This window comes from Mustela putorius, unplaced genomic scaffold (genome assembly GCF_011764305.1).
Source record: "Mustela putorius furo isolate JIRA1106 unplaced genomic scaffold, ASM1176430v1.1 tig00003976_pilon_pilon_pilon, whole genome shotgun sequence".
Taxonomy (NCBI): domain Eukaryota; kingdom Metazoa; phylum Chordata; class Mammalia; order Carnivora; family Mustelidae; genus Mustela; species Mustela putorius.
Window position 1 is genome coordinate 5,536,721 of NW_025422118.1, and position 20,903 is coordinate 5,557,623.

At 48.2% G+C, this 20,903-nt stretch overlaps 1 non-coding gene across 1 annotated transcript; it reads right to left on the reverse strand.

Moving 5' to 3' along the window:
• Positions 1-7,254: 7,254 nt before the first annotated feature.
• LOC123389494 lies at positions 7,255-7,389 on the reverse strand. The gene has a single exon (XR_006604091.1). It is a non-coding gene; the product is annotated as a U4 spliceosomal RNA (small nuclear RNA).
• Positions 7,390-20,903: the final 13,514 nt, after the last annotated feature.

Sequence of the window (20,903 nt, forward strand, 5' to 3'; positions counted from 1 at the left end):
GGGACAGCAAAGCATTCGTGCAACTGTGTCCATTTCGCTGAGTCTTAATTTGTCTAAGTTATACATGCAATAATGCATTAATGCATTTTGTGGAAAAATTAGAAAATGATCTTACTTTCTGCCATCTCTACCATTGTCAACACCATATGTACATATCCTTCCAGCTTCTTTGTGTGTTTGTTTCTCTATGGAAATCAAGTCCTGTTGTGCACAATATTTCTGAACTGATTTTGAAAATCAACAACACGTCACAGACATTTTTTGCATTGACCCAGATTCCTCTCTGCCACCATTTTTGGTTAGGACTCTTCTGGCAGGCAGTTGGCAGGACCCCTCAATGTGTTGGAGGGGAGGACCTCCCTGGGTTTGTTCTCAGGCCTGCGGACCCCTGTGCCTCTGTGGAGGCGGGTGAGGTTTGGAACACACGGAATTGGAGACCCCGGCAGGGCAGGAGCCCAGTGGCAGGCCTGCCTCTCACAAGCCATCAACGCAGAAGGAAAGGACCTCAGGCCAACAGCTTCCCATTTCTGGGGCCTCCATAAAGGATTGATGGCATGGTGTAAGTGAAAGAGCTTTGTAAACTGGCAGCGACTATTAATACAAACTCATGGATGAACAAAGGATATCTTGTTGCCTTTGCGGGAGAAAATCCAATGTCTTGAGAGCCATAAAATACCATAAACGGATGAGGCTGGCCTGTGGGAGGGAAGAGAGCTGGAGAAAGAGAAGTCGTATTTTAGTTTTGAGAAATGATTTGGACTTTGAGAACTGACTTCTTCGTAAATGAGGAGGTGGGGAAGCTTGATTTGGAAGCAGAGAAAAAAATGATCCATTTCAAGAAAGCCAGAAGCAAGGGTTCCCAACAAGCACTTAATAGTGATTATGATGATGAGGGCTGACATACAGAGCATATATTATGTGTCAGACGCTGCTAGGATCCTCTGAACATCCCCAGGAAGTAAATACTGTCATTATTCCCATTTTATAGATGAGGACACCGAGGCACAGAGAGATTAAGTAACTTGTCCCAGGTCACACAGCCAGTGAGCAGGGGAGCGGGGAGCCAGCCTCTGAGCCCCAGGACATGTGTTTCCCTAGACTGAACACACCTGGGACCAGGTAGGCTGGGCTGCAGAGCAAGAGTACTCTGGCCAGATGGGATCGAAGACACGAGTATTAAATTGATGTGTCATTGTCTACTTGGAGACAACTTGCTGTGAGTAGCTTCGTGGATCCTCAGGGAGACCAACTGGAAGGCATTTTGGTCTGTGACAGCTTGGGAAGTGGAAGGTCAGGGAGTAAGGGAGGTGCCTGCCTTCATTATTTCTCCGGGGCCCTGGGGAGGTGACCAGTGGGAGGGAGTGGTCCTCTGGGCTGCTGAGCCATGACATTCTTGACCATCCGCCTCCCCTATGAGGAACTAAGGCTGGTGAGAACTTCCGTATGGTTTAAGGTGGGCTCTGGGGTCAAGTTTGGGGCCCTGCTGTGGGTGCACCTTTGGCTGCTGTCTCTGTGGTCATCCAGGAGTGCCTACACTGTCTCCCTCTCAAGCATGAGCTGGTGACACAGCCCCAGGAGGTGTCAGTGGAAGGGATGCCGAGTCACCTCTCTGTGGGGGTGTTGGAAGACCCATGGGAGTTTCCCTGAGGCCTTGGAGAAGTTTGGAGAAAGTTCCGCATTCCTTCCCTTGCGTTATCAACAGAGAATGGAGCAGCCATTGTGGGGGGCCTGGCCATTCTGTGGCTGCTGCTCTCAGAAGCCACGCCGAGAGGCCGGCAAACGAAGGGTGCGTTCCCACCGGTGGCGGAATGGTGGGGCTGCTCCGAGTGTGTGCCTATCAGAATCAGCAGGGCCTGCGAGGCAAAAGCAGGGGCTTCTGAACACCTGAGTGTGCTCCTGCCACGGGACTGATGCCCCGGGAGTCATGGTGTCGAGGAGGCTGTGCTGCAGGGAAAGCAGCAGCAGGACAGAAGGTGCTGGAAGCTGGAGCGGAGAGGTCCCCGCATTGAGAATCCAGCAGAGTGCCTGAGTGGTTGTGAGGAGTGGTTCTGCTGATCTCGTCCGCAGTGGGTCCTGTGATGTGACGGGTGAGGGGGACCAAGGTCACCACCACACACTGGTGCTGTGTGGGAGGGTGCAGGGAAGCAGACAGACTGTCATCGTGAGCACCCAGTGACTGCTGGAGACCAGCCGGGGTGCTGGGTGCACGCAGAGGATGTCAGGTGGGCTCTGCATGGAAGAATCCTCACAGACAGGGAATCCCTGTGCACAGAGCTCTACCCCTTCCCACGAGGATCCCTTTGCAGAGAACTGTCCCTTTCCTGTATGATGTAGGATCAAATTCATCTCATCTCCATGTTTAAGCTGGCTCCATTCTGAGGGGCAGTTCTCAAGACCCTTAAATGTGTGAGAAGGGAAAGCTTCCCTGGGGAATGATTTCTTGTCTCTCTGTGTGCATGTGTGTGCATACACATGTGCGCACACACGCGCGCACACACACACTTCCAAAACTTACGTACTTTATGTCTCCACATATATTGTTTAAAAGGGCACCTTTTAGTTTTTTGGGGCATGTGGGTGGCTCCGTTGTTAAGCGTTTGCCTTCGGCTCAGGTCATGATCCCAGGGCCTTGGGATCGAGCCCCGCATGGGGTTCCCTGCTCAGTGGAGAGTCTGCTTCTGCCTGCTTGTGTTCCCTCTCTTGCTGTCTCTCTCTCTCTCTGTCAAATACATAACTTAAAAAAACTTAGAAAAAAAAATTAAAAGGATTTAGTTTAGAAATTTTCAAACATACACAGAATTAGACAGAAAAACAGAGTGGATCCTTCTGTAGTACTTATCTCTCAGCATCTGCAATTACCAACATTCTGCTAATTTCGCTTCCTCCTTCTCCTGGGGGTATTACAAAAACGAGTCATGATTCCCTGCTTTTCAACAGTGCTTTACAAAAGCATCACCTCACCCCATCCTTAGAGCGGTCCTGTTATTACACAGCCTTACAGCAGAGTGGGCATTATTCATTTCACAAAGAGAAAACCAAGGCTCAGACAAGTTGAGGAAGTTTTCCAAGGTGACACAGCTAGTGAGTAGCAGAGCCAGGCAACACAGACCTTCTGATGCCTGATCAGGTTCCCTCTTACTGGATCATTCCAGCTGCATTTTAGGATGCAGGCAAGCTACCACCAGGGTAGCTCAGTTGGTGGAAGTGGTTGGGGGGCGTGGGGGGTGGTGGTGGGGAAATCCCTGGACTCTTACCTTACAAGGTTGCCTGGTCTAAGGCCTTCCTTTTAACCCTGTTGCTTGTTCCACCCTGCTGGTTTGAGGCGCTGGGGCAGGAGAGGGGCAAATTAAACTCTCTCAGGTTTTTCATCGGTGGCTTCCTTGGATCGTGGCTGCAGGATGTTTATAAAACTCTGAATCAATTTGAGGCGCAGAGATTTTCAATCAGGGAGGCAGATTGCGCTGATAGGGTCAAAAGGCCTGTCGCCAGCGAGGATCATAGCATCTGACATATTAATTTGAGCTGTCAGAACCAATATGTGTAACAGAGGCGTGGAGGCCCAGGTCCTGTTTCTGAAAAAAGAGTGGGAAAAGAAAAGGGGGAGAGGTACTCCCCGACGTCAAACTAACATTTCACAGATTCCCGTAGAGCCAGCGCCGCCAGCATGGGACCAGCGTGCCCTCCATTCCTGGGGGGCCGGCGGGGGCGGCCAGCCCGGAGCCTGCTCTGCGGGGGTGCTGGAAGCATCCCAGCCACGAGGGCCCCCCTGACCGCCCTGTGAGTAAACATTACAAAAACACCCACTCTCTGTCTCTTTCCTTGCCTCCCCAACACCCTTTGAGTTCCAAGGCTCCCTTGCTGGCAGGGGAGGCCTCTCGGAGCCTGGGCAGGAAGTACGTTTGTTATGGAGAACCCTTTGATATCCAGTATGTGAGCCCTCGATGGCTGGGCTTCTCCAGGAAATCACCATGAATCCCGCCTCTCCCGAGGGTCACACACAACACACCTCCTGCCTAAGACCCCTCCCACGGCTCTCCAGTTCTCCTTGTCCCCCTCAACCCTCCTAATCCTAACCCTCCATTCCTTTCAGATCTCTCTCTCTTTTTTTTAATTAAATTGATTTATTTATTTTCAGAAAAATAGTATTCATTATTTTTTCACCACACCCAGTGCTCCATGCAATCCGTGCCCTCTATAATACCCACCACCTGGTACCCCAACCTCCCACCACCCCCTCCACTTCAAACCCCTCAGGTTGTTTTTCAGAGTCCATAGTCTCTCATGATTCACCTCCCCTTCCAATTTCCCCCAACTCCCTTCTCCTCTCTAACTCCCCATGTCCTCCATGCTATTTGTTATGCTCCACAAATAAGTGAAACCATATGATAATTGACTCTCTCTGCTTGACTTATTTCACTCAGCATAATCTCTTCGAGTCCCGTCCATGTTGCTACAAAAGTTGGGTATTCATCCTTTCTGATGGAGGCATAATATTCCATCGTGTATATGGACCACATCTTCCTTATCCATTCATCCGTTGAAGGGCATCTTGGTTCTTTCCATAGTTTGGCGACCGTGGCCATTGCTGCTATAGACATTGGGGTACAGATGGCCCTTCTTTTCACGACATCTGTATCTTTGGGGTAAATAGCCAGGAGTGCAATGGCAGAGTCATAGGGAAGTTCTATTTTTAATTTCTTGAGGAATCTCCACACTGTTTTCCAAAGAGGCTGCACCAACTTGCATTCCCACCAACAGTGTAAGAGAGTTCCCCTTTCTCCACATCCTTTCCAACACATGTTGTTTCCTGTTTTGTTAATTTTGGCCATTCTAACTGGTGTAAGGTGATATCTCAACGTGGTTTTAATTTGAATCTCCCTGAGGGCTAGTGATGATGAACATTTTTTTCATGTGTCTGATAGCCATTTGTATGTCTTGATTGTAGAAGTGTCTGTTCATATCTTCTGCCCGTTTTTTGATATGTTTGCCTGTTTCGTGTGTGTTGAGTTTGAGGAGTTCATTATAGATCCTGGATATCAACCTTTTGTCTGTACTGTCATTTGCAAATATCTTCTCCCATTCCGTAGGTTGCCTCTTTGTTTTTTTGACTGTTTCCTTTGCTGTGCAGAAGCTTTTGATTTTGATGAAGTCCCAAAAGTTTATTTTCGCTTTTGTTTCCTTTGCCTTTGGAGACATATCTTGAAAGAAGTTGCTGTGGCTGATATCGAAGAGATTACTGCCTATGTTCTCCTCTAGGATTCTGATGGATTCGTGTCTCATGTTGAGGTCTTTTATCCATTTTGAGTTTATCTTTGTGTACGGTGTAAGAGAATGGTCGAGTTTCATTCTTCTACATATAGCTGTCCAGTTTTCCCAGGACCATTTATTGAAGAAGACTGTCTTTTTTCCACTGTATATTTTTTCTTGTTTTGTCGAAGATTAATTGACCATAGAGTTGAGGGTCCATATCTGGGCTCTCTACTCTGTTCCACTGGTCTATGTGTCTGTTTTTATGCCAGTACCATGCTGTCTTGGTGTCTTTGTAATAAAGCTTGAAATCAGGTAACGTGATGCCCCCAGTTTTATTTTTGTTTTTCAACATTTCCTTAGTGATTCAGGGTCTCTTCTGATTCCATACAAATTTTTGGATTATTTGCTCCAGCTCTTTGAAGAATAGCGGTGGAATTTTGATTGGAATGGCATTAAAAGTATAGATTTCTCTAGGCAGTATAGACATTTTAACAATGTTTATTCTTCTAATCCAAAAGCATGGAATGGTCTTCCATCTTTTTGTGTCTTCTTCAATTTCTTTCATGAGTGTTCTGTAGTTCCTCAAGTACAGATCCTTTACCTCTTTGGTTAGGTTTATTCCCAGGTATCTTATGGTTCTTGGTGCTATAGTAAATGGATTGATTCTCTAATTTCCCTTTCTGTATTTTCATTGTTAGTGTATAAGAAAGCCACTGATTTCTGCACATTGACTTTGTATCCTGCCATGTTGCTGAATTGTTGTATGAGTTCTAGTACTTTGGGGGTGGAGTCTTTTGGGTTTTCCATATAAAGAATCATGTCATTTGTGAAGAGAGAGAGTTTGACTTCTTCATTGCCAATTTGGATACCGTTTATTTCTCTTTGTTGTCTGATTGCTGTTGCTAGGACTTCTAATACTATGTTGAACAAGAGTGGTGGAAGTGGGCATCCTTGTCTTGTTCCTGATCTCAACGGGAAGGCTGCAAGCTTTTTCCCATTGAGGATGATATTTGCTGTGGGTCTTTCATAGATAGATTTGATGAGGTTCAGGAATGTTCCCTCTATTCCTATGCTTTGAAGCGTTTTAATGAGGAACGGATGCTGGATTTTGTCAAATGCTTTTTCTGCATCAATTGAGTGGACAAGATGGACCTCATAGATATATACAGAACATTCCACCCTAAAACAACAGAATACTCATTCTTCTCAAGTGTACATGGAACCTTCTCCAGAATAGACCACATACTTGGTCACAAATCAGGACTCAACTGATACCAAAAGGCTGAGATTATTCCCTGCATATTCTCAGATCACAATGCTTTGAAACTGGAGCTCAATCACAAGGAAAAGTTCAGAAGGAACTCAAACACCTGGAAGCTAAGGGCCACCTTGCTTAAGAATGCTTGGATCAACCAGGAGATCAAAGAAGAACTGAAACAATTCATGGAAACCAATGAGAATGAAGACAGTTCAGTCCAAAACCTATGGGATATAGCAAAGGCAGTCCTAAGGGGGAAATACATAGCCATCCAAGCCTCCCTCAAAAAAATTGAAAAATCCAGAACACAGCAGCTGTCTCTACACCTTAAAGAACTGGACAATCAACAACAAATCAAACCAACTCCACACATAAGAAGGGAAATCATCAATATTAGAGCTGAGATCAATGAAGTAGAAACCAGAGATACAGTAGAACATATCAATGAAACTAGAAACTGATTTTTTGAAAGAATCAATAAGATTGATAATCCATTGGCCACACTAATCCAAAAGAAAAGAGAGAAAGCCCAAATTCATAAAATTATGAATGAAAAGGGACAGATCACAACTAACACCAAGGAAGTAGAAACAATCATCAGAAGTTATTATCAACAGTTATATGCCAATAAACTTAGCAACCTAGATGGAATGGATGCATTCCTGGAAAACTATAAACTACCAAAATTGAACCAGGAAGAAATCGACAACCTGAATAGACCGATATCTAGTAATGAGATTGAAGCAGTGATCAAAAACCTCCCAAAAAACAAGAGCCCAGGACCTGACGGATTCCCTGGGGAATTCTACCAAACTTTCAATTAGCAATAATCGCGCCTCGGATAAACCTCATTGGCTACGATACTGCCACTGCGCAAAGCTCTACCAAACTTTCAAAGAAGAAATAACACCTATTCTCCTGAAGCTGTTTCAAAAAATTGAAGCAGAAGGAAAACTTCCTGACTCTTTCTATGAAGCCAGCATTACCCTGATCCCCAAACCAGGCAAAGACCCTACCAAAAAGGAGAATTTCAGACCAATATCACTGATGAATATGGATGCTAAGATTCTCAACAAGATCCTAGCCAACGGGATCCAACAGCACATTAAAAAGATTATCCACCATGATCAGGTGGGATTCATTCCTGGGCTACAAGGATGGTTCAACATTCGCAAATCAATCAACGTGATACAACAAATTAATATGAGAAGAGAGAAGAACCACATGGTCCTTTCAGATCTCTTTGGGGAGTCCCACCACCGGCTCTGGATGCTCCTCCACCTCCCCTTCCTGAGATCTGGAGGCTGGCTCGTAAGTCAGCCTGCAGGAGCAGGGGGTGTGTCCCATCTGTGAGGGCCATGGGCATGCCAGGTAGAGGAGCTCCATCCCCGGGAGCCCCTGCGTGCCGCTGGGCTATGGCCAGGGGTGTTGACCTCCCTCATGCAAGGAAGAGTTACTTCTCATCCAGCAGAAACAATTCACACTTACAATATTGGGTGCAGCAGACACTTAGCCATCTTGAGAGGTGGACAGTGTCTTTGTGGTCACACGTGAGCACACGTGTACAAAAGCTGGGGTCACTTGCAAGTTGCTGAGGTCCCTCCAGAGAAGAGGTGAGAGGGGGATTCAGAGTTTGTGACATTCCAAGGCTTATGCTGCTGGGTTCAGTCCCTGTACTGTGACACCCTTCAGAGGTGGAAGGAGAAGGGGGTTTTCTGGGTGGGAGTTAGAGGGAGGGCTCCCTCTGGGACTCAGGAACGGACCCCACAGCTCCTTCGCAGCCTGAACCCCCCACCTGCTCACACTCAGCTTGCTGGATGGTCGCTTTTTACCTCCAGCCACTCTCTGCACCACCCCCCAAACCAGCGGAGAACCCGGTTTTAAATACTCCAGGTTTTTCCTTCTCACAGCATTTTGTGCTGTGCAAAGGATACAGAGTTTTGAGGGAAAAAAACTAAAAAGTCTTGCTTGAGTTGTGTTTAAGAAATACGGAAGGCCTGGCTTTGTGGGGGCTGATGGTTTGAAGGGGAGGAAAGTGGGGGGCCACAGTTGTCAGCCCCCAGCTTCTCCCCCTTCCCTTCCCTCCCCTCCCCAAGGCAGGGTCAGTCTGCTTGTCTGCCCAGGGGTGTGGCAAAGGCTGCTTGGTCTTCTCATCTGACCAGCTTCTTGGGTCCCTTACAAGGGATGACTTTTCAGTCAGTTCCTCTCTCTGGGTGGAAAAGATACTGAGATTTGCACAAAGGAGCGCATTTCTTGTCTGGATCAGGATTTCCCACTACCTGCAAGGTACAGGTCAAAGGAAATGATGCAGAGGGAGGGAGGGTGGGCAGAGGCAGAGGCAGAGGCAGAGGCAGAAGGGTTTGGGTTATAGCTCACAGATACGGGGTTTCCTGTCAACAACATGGAAATGATCTAAGATGGGCTGTAGGATGGAAACACATATCTGTGAATATACTAAAACCATTGAATTTTATACTTTAAAGGGATGAAAATATGGTATATGAGTTGTATTTCCATAAAGCTGTTAAAATGAAGAAACAAAGAATATTCTTCGCCCAGGGTCTGGCCTTGGAGGGGCAAGAGGGAGTCCCAGCAGTGGGGGCATCTGCAGAATCCATAAGGCAGAGGAGAGGCTGGAAAGGCGTTCCATCTCTCAACCCAGCCACGCTCGCGCCCAATGGATGCAGTGAAGTTCGACGTCTGTGGCAATCTGGCTCGTGGATGTTGCTGCTGGGGTCACTGTAGTTAGAGTCAACTCTGGGACCGGAGCCCTGCTTTCTGATGCTCATTCTCACGTCCTTCCCTTCTCCTCCCTTTGAAGAAGAGCTGAGACGAGGGCTGGGCATGGTTTGCTACCCATCAGTCCTTACAGAGTATCTAGTGTGGTGGGGGCGGGGTGGGGCAGCCAGCCAGAGGACGGGGGACCTTGGAGTATCGGCAGCATTAAGAAGATGTTTGGTACGATCACCAAAGACTCCATAAAGGGAGTGAGTGGAGAATGTGGAGAAATAAAACAAGAGATGTGGGCTAGACTTCATAGGACCTTTGGAAGCCCCCCGAGGTGTTTAGGCTGTATCCTGAGATAAACAGGGAGCCATCCACGAGTTTTCTGCAAGTTATTCTGGCCTCCAAATAGAGCCAAGGAGTTCTCCTGGGCTCCAACACCCGTGAAGCCCTTGGGTTAGCTTCCTGACTGCTTCCTCCCTGAGCGAGTTCTATGTGCCTGGCTGTGGGCTAAAGTGAGTATTTAACACTGAGGAACTCATTTGATCTCCGTAACAACCCAACAGAATACGTACCAGTATTACCCACACCTAGGACACTTAGCCCTCGCCGTGTGCCAGGTGGCTTCTCAGGGCTTTACACAGAACAGCCAACTTAGCGCTCCTGGACACCCTGTTTAATAGATACTATTATCACCCCTACATTATAAACCGGCAGAATGAGCACAAGGAAGATAAATAACTTGCTCCAAGTTGTACTAGCCACTTGCAGTTACACTCTAGAGTGGCTCTTCGCTTCTGCACCGGATGGCTCAGGCTACACCACTGTTTGCATCAGGCATCACCTGCTCCATTTCTCTGAGCCCCATAATAAGAAAAATAAAAGAAAGACATAAAATTTAGAGAGAAATTAATATTTCCCCTTTACTGTTAAATTCTTCCCTCTTCAAACAAACAAACAAATAAACAACCCTCCCAAACCCAAGGTGGGAACTTCCTGGCATAGGAAGGAGGGGGGGGTTGACCAGCAAGAGGCCAGAGGGTCACACAAGAGGGACAGGTCACACTTCTGGTGGGAGGGTATGGCAGGCAGAATTCTAAAGTGGCCCCAGTGGCCTTTGCCCCCTGGTGTTACTGTTATGACTATGTTACTGGTCATAGCAAAGGCAACTTTGTAGAGGTTGTTAATAATTAGTTGTTACTAATCAGATGACCTTAACATTGGGAGACTTTCTAGGTGGGGCAAACCCAGTTGTGTTGACACTTTAAAAGCAGAGAATATTCTCTAGCTGATGGTGGAAAAAGATGTCAAAGGGATTGACATGTGAGAGGAAGCTCATGCCAGGGGAATCCTCGGTTGATGATTTTTTAATCTTACTATTCCTCTGCACTTATTCATCGGAATTCTTCTAGAAAGACGTGCTTTTTCTTACAACTATTTAGTTAACTTGACATAGAGTTCATATAGGAAAGGCAGTGTAATGGTTTGATTCTTCCCCCTTATTTATCCAGTTTCAAAGACATTTTTTATCCTGTTAGACCAATCAAAGTGTCAAAGTCCAGAGAATGGATAGATCACAGAGTGCTAGAGCCAAAATGTGAACCTAAGCTTCTCCTGGTCCAGCTTGTGGGCTTAACGTCGATACCTGATCACCTCCCACAAAGAAGGAAAATAGTCTTGAGATAATCAGGCAAAATATAAAATCATAGCTCTGTCAATCTATGGGTACATTTGTAAATACATAGAGAAAGATGGAGGAGAATATACCACAATTTTTATAGTGGTTGCGCCTGAAAAGATTGCAAATAAAAAGCATCCAGAGTTCTTGAGTTCTGCTGTTTCTGGTCCTTTCCTACAGGCTGCTAAGAGCCTATTGAAGAGGGATGCCTGGGTGGCTCAGTCGGTTAAGCATCTGACTCTTGATTTCAGCTCAGGTCACCATCTCAGGGTTGTGGGATAGAGCTCCTCCTCAGGCTCCACGCTCAGCACGGAGTCTGCTTGAGATTCTCCTTGTCTCCTTCCCTCTGCCCTTCCCCTCCTCTCAAATAAATAAACCCTTTTTTTTTTTTTTTTTTTTTTAAAAAAGATATTGTAGAAGATACTGCATTTCTCTTGTGTGACCAAGCAGGGCACATTTCTTGTTTGTAGAAGTCTTTGCTCTCTTTGTCCCTGAATGCTGACATGGGCCATACGGGGGAACTTGGAAGTATCTTTCTTTAAGGAGAGAGGGGATGTGGGGCTCCTGGGTGGCTCAGATGGTTAAGCGTCTGCCTTTGGCTCAGGTCACGATCGCGGGGTCCTGGGATCGAGTCCTGCATCAGGCAGGACTCTCCTTCTGCCTCTGCCTCTCTTTCTCTGTCTCTCATGAATAAATAAATAAAATCTTAAAAAAAAATTAAAAAAAAAGGAGAGAGGGGATGTATCACTGTCCCTTGCTTCGAGGTTTCCTGTGGACTTTCTGTAGCTATAGTACACATGGTTTGGCAGGGAAGGGTGCATGCTCTTGAGTCCAGTGACTTAGGCTGCTGTCTTTGCTTAGTCACTTCCTAGCTGAGGGATCTCGGACAAGTTACTTAACCTCCTTGTACTTCAGTGTACTACTCCTCTCTGATGGGGAGCAGAGTCATAGTCCTGGCCTCATCGGGCTTTAGAGGGTTAAATGAGTGAATGCGAGTGAGATGCTGGGCTTACATAGTTACTCTTGAGCAGGAGAGCTGGGAGAGTCACGGGCTCTGATAGTTTTGTAATTATGAGATTGTAGAGGGGGACCTCTTCCCCAGGTGCTGGGAGGATTACAGCCAAGCCCAGGTTCTGCCTCCTTGACACATACTTTTTCCCTTGCCCAGTTTACCTTGGCACAAAAGGATAATTCATTGGTATGTCCACATCCTGGTCCTCGGCATAAATCTCCCCTCCTGGCGCGTGTGGTGACAGCTCCCCAGGTCTCCTGCACTTTCTTCGCCCAGTTTCCCATTAATGTTGCCCACACGAAGAAAGGCCTAGTGTGCCTTTCTTCCCCCGAAGCCATTCTTCTTTGGAGAAGAGCAGGTAAGGGTGAGGGGCGGGGGCCTGGAAAGACCATCCTGGGCAGAGGGTGACCTTGAGATCCCTGGCTGGTGGCTTTAACAGTGGCCTGGCCTAGAAACACGCAGGCCAGCCACTGTCCCACCTGCCCCAGCTGCACCCTGCCTGGCCCTTGGGGGTGGACAGGTGGAACAGGAAGCTGGTCCCCGCCCTGGAGGTTGGGGAGGTGGGGGAGGTGGAGAATGGTTATTTGCGAGGCTCATTCTTCATTCGATTTTCTTCTCATGTCCCACATTTTTTTCCTCTTTCGCCAAACAAGCGTACACCCCTTGGCGGTTGCCAACTGTTCTGGGCCCTCATAATACATCAGATGGTCTCGCATACATAACTCTCTCCTTTGGGTCCCGCTGAAGCCCAGAGTCTCAGTTGGGATCCTCCAGGAGTGAGGACAGCCATTCCGTTTCTTTCACAAACATTTGGATTTGGGGCCAGAAGCCACTGTAGAAAGGACAAAAAGAGAAAACGGTTCTTAAGGAAGTGTCTTTCATTTTGGGGCACAGCTCAAGGTGTATCAAGAACGTGAATGAACTTTTCTCATTCACTCATTTCATTCGCTTTTTTATGCATTCATTGCAAGAATATTTATTGATTCTTTAATATAGTGCTTTTCAAACTTTTTTTTTTTAAAAGAGGAACTCCTGCCTCTTTAATAAAATCGTCATGAAACTCAATATGCAAGGGTCAGAACTGAAATTCAGAGAGATTTGGTACTTGCCCCGGGCATCTTAGCTAGTTAATGGGGGTGCTGGGTGGTATCCAGACATTCTCATTTCTAACCCTTAGGTCAAATATGCCCTGGTTATTTGGAGCATTTATGGAGAAGTACAGGCAGTCCCAGACTTATAAATGAGTTCCGTTCCAAAAGTTCATCTGAAAGTCAGTTGTCTGGAACTTGGAATGTATTTTTCTATAGAAACAGAGGTACTAGGTGGCTAGGTTCCCAGACTAGCCCACAAAAGCCTTTTTAATCCATAATGTGTTGGAGTTCTAGAACTAATGGCTCTCTGTTAGCCCGGTGCCCCTAACAGTGTTGCAGATCTTGTGTGCATCCCATCAACTGGACAGTGAGAGCTCACCTGTGGGCAACGTGGCTGTCTCTCCACCCCACCCATGTGGGACACAGGACGGAGTTAGCAAGGGTGGGAAAGGGGCCTGTGCGTATTTGGAATAGTCACAGCCAATGTTCTTGGTCCCAACAGAATGTAAACTTCATGAAGGAGGTGATTTTTCTTTCTTTTGCTTCCTGCTGTATCCCCAGGTCATAGTGGCCCATAGCAAGTGCTGCATACATCCTTGTGAAATGACTACATGCACTACTCGTTCGTAATTTCTCAGAGAATAGACCCTCAGTCACTTGCTTAGGCTCATTATTATTACTATTATTATTAAAGATTTTATTTATTTATTTGACACACAAGGGGAGCAGGGGCAGAAAGAGCATAAGCAGGGGGAGTGGCAGGGAGAGGGAGAAGCAGCCTCTCCGCTGGGCAGGGAGCCCAATGCAGGGCTCGATCCCAGAACCCTGAGTCACCCAGGCGTCCCTAGTTATTTCACATACAACTCCTGCAAGCCTGGTTACTTAGTTTCCAGGCCCACTCTATTTAGAAACAGAAGTAAAGGCTGATCTGTTGGCTAATCCCACCAACAACAGTCAGAGGTGACCACCATCACGGGAGGAGACAGAAAAACTCTAAGAAGCAGACATGCATGAATTACAAAAGCACAAGAGTCTGGGTCATTTAGCTCAAGGAACCTTGGGAGTCATTATTATATAATAGACATTAATGCTCTATAATTTATCACCCCTATTTAAGGAGGTAGAAAAGTATGTGTGGATACTGTGTAAAACTTAATAGAAAAATAACATTTCTTAAGGAAACAGACTACCCTGTTACCTGGAAAACCAATCTAGATCACAGAGTGAGGACACTGCCAGTTCTGAGTACTTGTGTGTCCTAATTCATAAGACTAGAAAACGATGGACTGTGTGCTTTAGTTACTACAGGGGCTATCTGGGGCTCCTGCTGTGCTCTCAGTCTTTCCTTATTGCAAATCTAAGTGTATTTTAGGGGACGAGGACATTTCACCCGTATCACATCACACGTGGCCCAGCATGGTCTTCCGGAAGACACATAATGGAGAAGATGGAGGCAGCGGTGGTTATCTCTGCAGAGTGGACATCTTTGGGGGCACTTGGTTTGAAGACAGAGCATGGGCTTCAGAGTAAGACAGACCTGTCCTCAAATGGAGGCTCTTCTGCTCACCAGCTGTGTTACCTTGGAGTGGTCATTGACCACCTTGGGCCCTAGTGCTCTCTGCCTCAGAGTTGTGAGGTTTGATGGAACCAGTATATTTAAAGTGCCCGGTGTGGGGTATTATAGATAAGATATTCAGTGAACGTAATTCCTTCTCTGTTTCCAGGGGGTGTCCTCCTCTCCTGTTGCTGGGTTTGAGTGTAGAGTAGTATTTGTGTGTGTGTGTTGGAAAGTGTGTGAGAATGTGTGTGTGCGCGTGGGCTTGCCTTTCTCACTCAACAACTCTTCCCCCCAGCAGTTCTGCTCATTTCTTGCCCTGCTCCATGTCCGGGTAGGCAGTCGGGCAAAGGGGTATAGTCTAAGAATGCTTTGCAAATTTTTGGGATCTATTTGACCCCTCTGCTATAGGTTGTGATTTGATGTTGGGAACCGGTAATATGGCATCATTTCCAAGAACAAATGTTCTTGGCATGGAAAGATGACAAGAGAAACATACTGTCTGTTCCTCCCTCCTGCCCTCCTCTCTCCTGTGACCATGATATCCATCAGGATGACAGCGACAGGAGTGAAGACAGTCAGATACGAGACCACTCGTCGTCCAACTGTCACACACTGAGGCATGGGGTTACTGGCCAAATTTGTATATAGAGGTTCTTCAGATGCTCATAAGTGGGCCAGGTCAGGGGCTCTAGTGAAATGTCACTGTCAAGTGCTCAGATTCCCCTTGTGGACTAAGGCGCTGACTCTTCCAGTGGCTGGAAGCTTGGATACTGATGGTGCTTCAGGGTGTCCCCCTCCAGGCACTGCCTTGAAATGAAGGGAGGGGCCTCCCTGAGGTCATGTTCTTTCTCCACAGGCACCCCATGTCCAGTAACTGGGCAATGTGGTATATAAAGATGTGGTCCCCTTGCCTCAATGTGGGACAGCTCTGACGGCCATCCCAGCTCCAGAGCTCTTGAGGGGATGGGCTAAGGCCTCTGATTCGGCTTCACTGCAGCTGAATGAATGTCAGCGTCTGCCTGGTCTTCCTTCCTCATGCCCTCTCAGGGACACTCCTCAGTAAATCACCTCAGGCAAAGTCTGTGTCTAAGGGAGACGGACCTACATACAGCACTTGGTATGGCAAGAGGTGCAAGGAAGCACACGTTAAAGTAGGATCTGGAAGCCAGGTCGCCTGCCAGCTGGCTGGCAACCATGACCCCCTCTCTGTTGGCTGGGGATGAGCTAACTGACCTGGGCGTGCGGTAGCAGTTCAATTGTTAAACCTCTCCCTGGTGGTGAGAGGCGATGGGTTACTGATGGGAGGAAATGTCTCAGATGTAGTATCTCAGGTGTCTGAGAGGTCTGGGGTCTGCGGTGATTCTGACTCAGAAACTAGTTCCCGGGAGCAATGGATGCACTGGAGAAAAACTAGATGCTGGGGATAATTCATCGCCAACTTAACACCTTGGACCTCCTTGGAAACCCAACAAGAGAATCTTCTTGCCTGGAGCTAAGGGAGAAAAAGGTGAAGATTAGGGCTAGGATTTTATGATAAGGACCGCAGAGCTCCAGAGAAGGGCAGACTCTCCAACCCAGCAGGTCTGTCATGCCAAAACCAAGGTCCTGAGATTTGGGAGGGCAACATTGAAGTTGACACACTAAAATATATTGAGTCCCCACATTCCTCTGTCCCCTCTTAGCCTGCCAAAGCAGCGCACTCTTTCCTGTGTAAGGCTCACACTTTCCCCCAGCTTGAAGACGGTAGACAGTGGACAAATGGATGGGGAAGCTTAAAGCAGTGAATACACTAGAGCAAATACACTGTGTGAGACTAGAAAAGCTATCGGTGTTCTCTAGGAAGGCCAAAGCACTCCCCCTACCCAACCCTCCTTCATAAAAATGACAAGCGTTGTTGAGAAACTTGGCGGGGTGGGGGGCTGCCCTCTGTAGGCTAGGGATGACCCTGGGAGATTCTCATACAGACCTTCACTCCCTTAAAGCAGTGGGGATGATAGGGTCCCAAATAGGAGAGGCCCACTGGCATTAGAAGCAAGGTGGGCACAATTATTATGAAGAGTGAGGACAGAGTAGTCACCGGGGGGCCTGGCCTGCAGAGAATGGTGAACATAGTTAATAGAATGTAGTCCCTAGGGACACACTAGATGGACAGATAATAGAGGTATTGCTCATCTATTCAACCAAAAAAAATTATGGTTGAATGCACAGGAAGCTGAGGGCAGTTGTCCCCACAAGAAGTTATTCCTTTCCTAGTTTCTAGACCTGAGTCAGTATTTAGATCAGGGCCCCATACTGAAGGAGGGGTCAGGTCTCCAGAAGAAAGGGGCCTGTATTGCCATAGCAAATAAATAATGGCAATCATTTCTTCAGTTTCCCCCTACAAGGACATGTGGCTGTTTACCTGGGTAATCATTCACAGGGGAGAGGGGAATATTCAGACTTGTCAAGGACTTCCGGACACAGGATCTGTGTTATAATTAACACCAGGAAGCTGAAGCTTCAGTATGGTCCTTGGGCTCACAGTGGGTCCACTAGGATCTCCCTGTCACCCAGTGGCCATTTCCCTGATCCCTGAAGGTATAATTGGAAGAGACTGAGTCATTGGCAGAACCACAGCATTAGTTTCTTAGCCTGTTGGGTAAGAGCTCCTGGAATAGGAATCACCCAAAGATGATGGGAGAGGGACGTCTGTGGGTGGGCCTGGGAAGTGCCGGAGGACACGAGCAAGCTGCTGGTGCAGGGGGGTCAGACTCTCACGCCTGCTGTTTCTGTGTGGGTGACCCTTCCCCTGCTCACACTTGTGGCTGCAGGGGACCAGCGGGTTCCTTTAGGACCAGGGACAGAGGAGGAAAGAGCTGAGCTTGGTTCATTCATGGGGTTAACCTGGTAGGTGTGTGAGAGCCCAACCTGGGTGGCAACTAAATTACTCCTCCACTCAGGAGGAGGCCCGAAAGATAGCAGCCGAGAGGGGTTCTCCCAGTGGGCGGGCCCTGGGCAGGCCACCTGGTGACTCACCCAGTGTGGAAAGAGGAGCGGCCTGAAGGAAGAATATGTACAACTCTTGGGCATGGTGAATGGCTTGGCTGCTTGGTTATGCACCCAGCAGGAGAAATACCCGGGCGACGAGGGGCCAGCAGTTCTGGGAAAGAGATGTGTGGACGGGACGAATGGAAGTAGCATGAAGTGTGATCTTTGTATCACATATTAAAGCCCATTAGGGAGTGCCCATCATGGAAGAAGCACTTAACCAGGTTGACAGAATCACTCAGCCACTTGGTCCTTTCTTATCAGCTCCCTCTCTTGACCTCATTTTCCATGCTAGCACTGTGGGGGGCATACACCAAATAGTCACAGTGGCAGAGACGGAGGCTATGCCTGGCCCAACAGCATAGGTTGCCACTCATTGAAGGTCTAACTTGCTATTTCTGCTGTTGAATGCCTACACTGACAGCACAGGGTTCCAACACTGAGGCCCAGCCCTCCAGGAGACCAACTATCCCCTTGGTGGCATGCTGATTATATTGGATCTGTTCTACTACAAAAGGGACAGTGATTCATCTTGATGAGCATCGACATGTATTCTGGGCATGAGTTTGGCTTTTTTGCCCAGGAGATGTCATCTAATACGGGTTTCTGAGGGCTTGCAAAGTCTGCTTCCTATGGTATCCTGTACAATATGGCATTAGGCCTAGGGACCCACTTAGAGGAAAGGAGGGGTGACGGTGGGCATGTGACCGTAATACCAGCTGGTCCTATTAAAGTCCTGCAGCCTAGAAATTGTTGGCCTGATAAAGAAATGGAAAACACCTTCTGAAGGCATGGTCGAGGGGCCAGTAGAGCCGATCCCCAGCAGGATAAGGCACATTCTCTAGGATACAGAACATACCAAAATTAATGACGTGCATGTCTCCGGTAGGTAGAATACATGGGGCCAGGACATGAGGGGACAGAGAAGTGACCCTGCTTGTTGCCACTTCTCACTCATAGCGACCCATTGAGGGAATCTGCTTCCCATCCTCACAGCCTTAGGCTACGTGGGACTCAAGGTAGTGCTCTCTAGAGAAGGAACGTTTCCACTGGGAAGTGAAGCAAAAGTCTCATTGAGCTCCACTGATGGCTGCTGCCTGAGCATTTCCCACTCCTTGTATCAAGAGACAAGAAGGCCAGGTGGGAAGTCACTGCCTGGTCAGGTGTACTTGACCTTGATCACCAGCCGGGGCAGGGGTGCTAATACACAATGAAGACAGAAGGACCCGACTGTCCCTTGGGTATCTCATGCTATTTCCCTGTCCAGTTTTGACAGAGAATGGAGAAGTATGGCAATCATGTCCTGAGAAGGGCATGGTGACCAGGGGCTTAGACTTCTCAAAATGAAGGTTTGAGTCACCCCATCACATAAGGCTCCTAAACCAGTGGAAGTACTAATGGGGGGGGTGGGGGAGTCAGTGAATGGGGAGATGATGAGTGTCAGTGGCAGCCCTAAGACCAGGTACAGTGGTAGGAACTTTAGTTTGGCTCCCCTGGGAGAGGAGACCAGCCAGAACCCCGGGGGTGTGAACTTATCCTGAGTTAGTGAAAGCTAGCGGCTGAATGGCTGGACTGTGGAGAGTGCTATGGCGTGCACTCGGCCTGAGGAATACTTTACCTCCAGCCACTGGCTTGTTCCTCACTGCTGCTGGCTCATAACCAGGTCCCACACTCCAGAGTCTGCCCTCTGCGGGAAAGGGCTGCTTCGCGGCCTGCATCTAAGGACTGGTTGAGTCAGGGTTACGGAGCATGAACACATTGCTTCAATGCAGGACCTCGCCGAAGGCCAGCCCAGCTTCAAAGCTCCTGGGGCTTTGGATCAGGTGCCTGCTGTGACTTAAACCTTGCACCCTATTCTCAGTCTTGGACTTTTCCTGGAAACCCTGGGCTATGACAAGGGTGCCTATAGGCTGATTTTTCACTTGACACCCAGCAGACTAACAGTGCCAAAATCTTGGTGGCTTAACACAAAGGAGAATTCTGATGAGCGTCTTTATCACTAATGGAAAATCTGATGAGGTTGCTTCGGTTGTTTGGCTCCCTTGAGTCCTTGACTGTTGGCCCCAGCCTCACTGCCTGGCCTCCACTGTCTCTGCAGAGGGGTCTCTACCCAGGAAGCACACGGGGTCCTTAACCACATGGGCCTGGACGTGATGGCAGCCCTTTTGCTCATGTTACCACTGGTGAGTCACATGAATTGGCCTAGCTGTGTGGGGCGGGGAGGAGGTGTTGGACTTGAACACCGTGGTCCAGAAGACCACTCCCCAGGAACGCGACACTATGTTGAAGGGGGCAGGAACCTTGAGGGGTCAGTCGTTGTCTACACCGTACCATCTTAAGCAACACTGTGGAAGATGGGCGGTCTGTCTTGACTTCACTCAGCCTCTCAATGCTGTTCTCCCCTTCTAGGCGCTGGCCTCTGACTGTTCTTTGAAGACTCGCCTTCAGAGAGCAGTTAAACGACCGCTTAACTCATCAGCCAATAACCCAGCAATGGGCTTACGACCCAGCCCTTCCTTGAAGTTTCACTTCCCTTCCTTCCCACTTCCGCAGTCTTTTCCTGGACCCTGTGTCTTTGCCAGCGCCATGACCCCCGCCTGGAGCACCATTACCTTGTAGCTGGGAAAGCAGGGCTTTTCTCACGCTTTAGGAGCCAGCTCAGAAGCCTCCTCCTCGGTGATCCTGACCTCTTGCACACATTGGGGTGACAGCATTTATCTCACCGTCGTGCCTCTTCTTTTCCAGGGGCCAACGTGGTGCATAATCATGAGGCTGTAAACGTCAGAAGAGCCGCCCTGTGGGGTCAGGGATCCTTCCCACTGCTCTGTGACCAACCCCTGCCCCTGGGGGACCTAGGACAGTGCTGGCACTGCAGTAAGCACTCAGTTAGCACTTGGTGGACAAACAATCTGTTGTAATCTTTCTGCCCCGGCACGTTGCCTGGCATGTCGTGGGCGCTCTGCTGTTGAAGGACAGTGTTTGCAAGGTCAGAAGTGTTTGCGATCTCAAGTCGTTCTTGCTCGTGGTGGAGTTTCATGACGGATAGTTCTGAATGTAAGGAGTCCTTCTAGGTCATGTTCAAATTATTCCTCCCCCACCCCCTCCACACAGACAGATGTGCACACACAGACGTGCACACATGCACTCCTTTATTCCCGGAGCCCTCCCTCCGAATCCTTTTTGAAAATGGAGGCCCAAGGAAACTAGTTCTTGTAAAACTGGTTCTTGTAAAACCATTTCCTTATTTTTCTACCCAAAGAGGATAAACCCTAGTGAGAGGAGCCGTTGGAGTCCCTGCCTCCGCC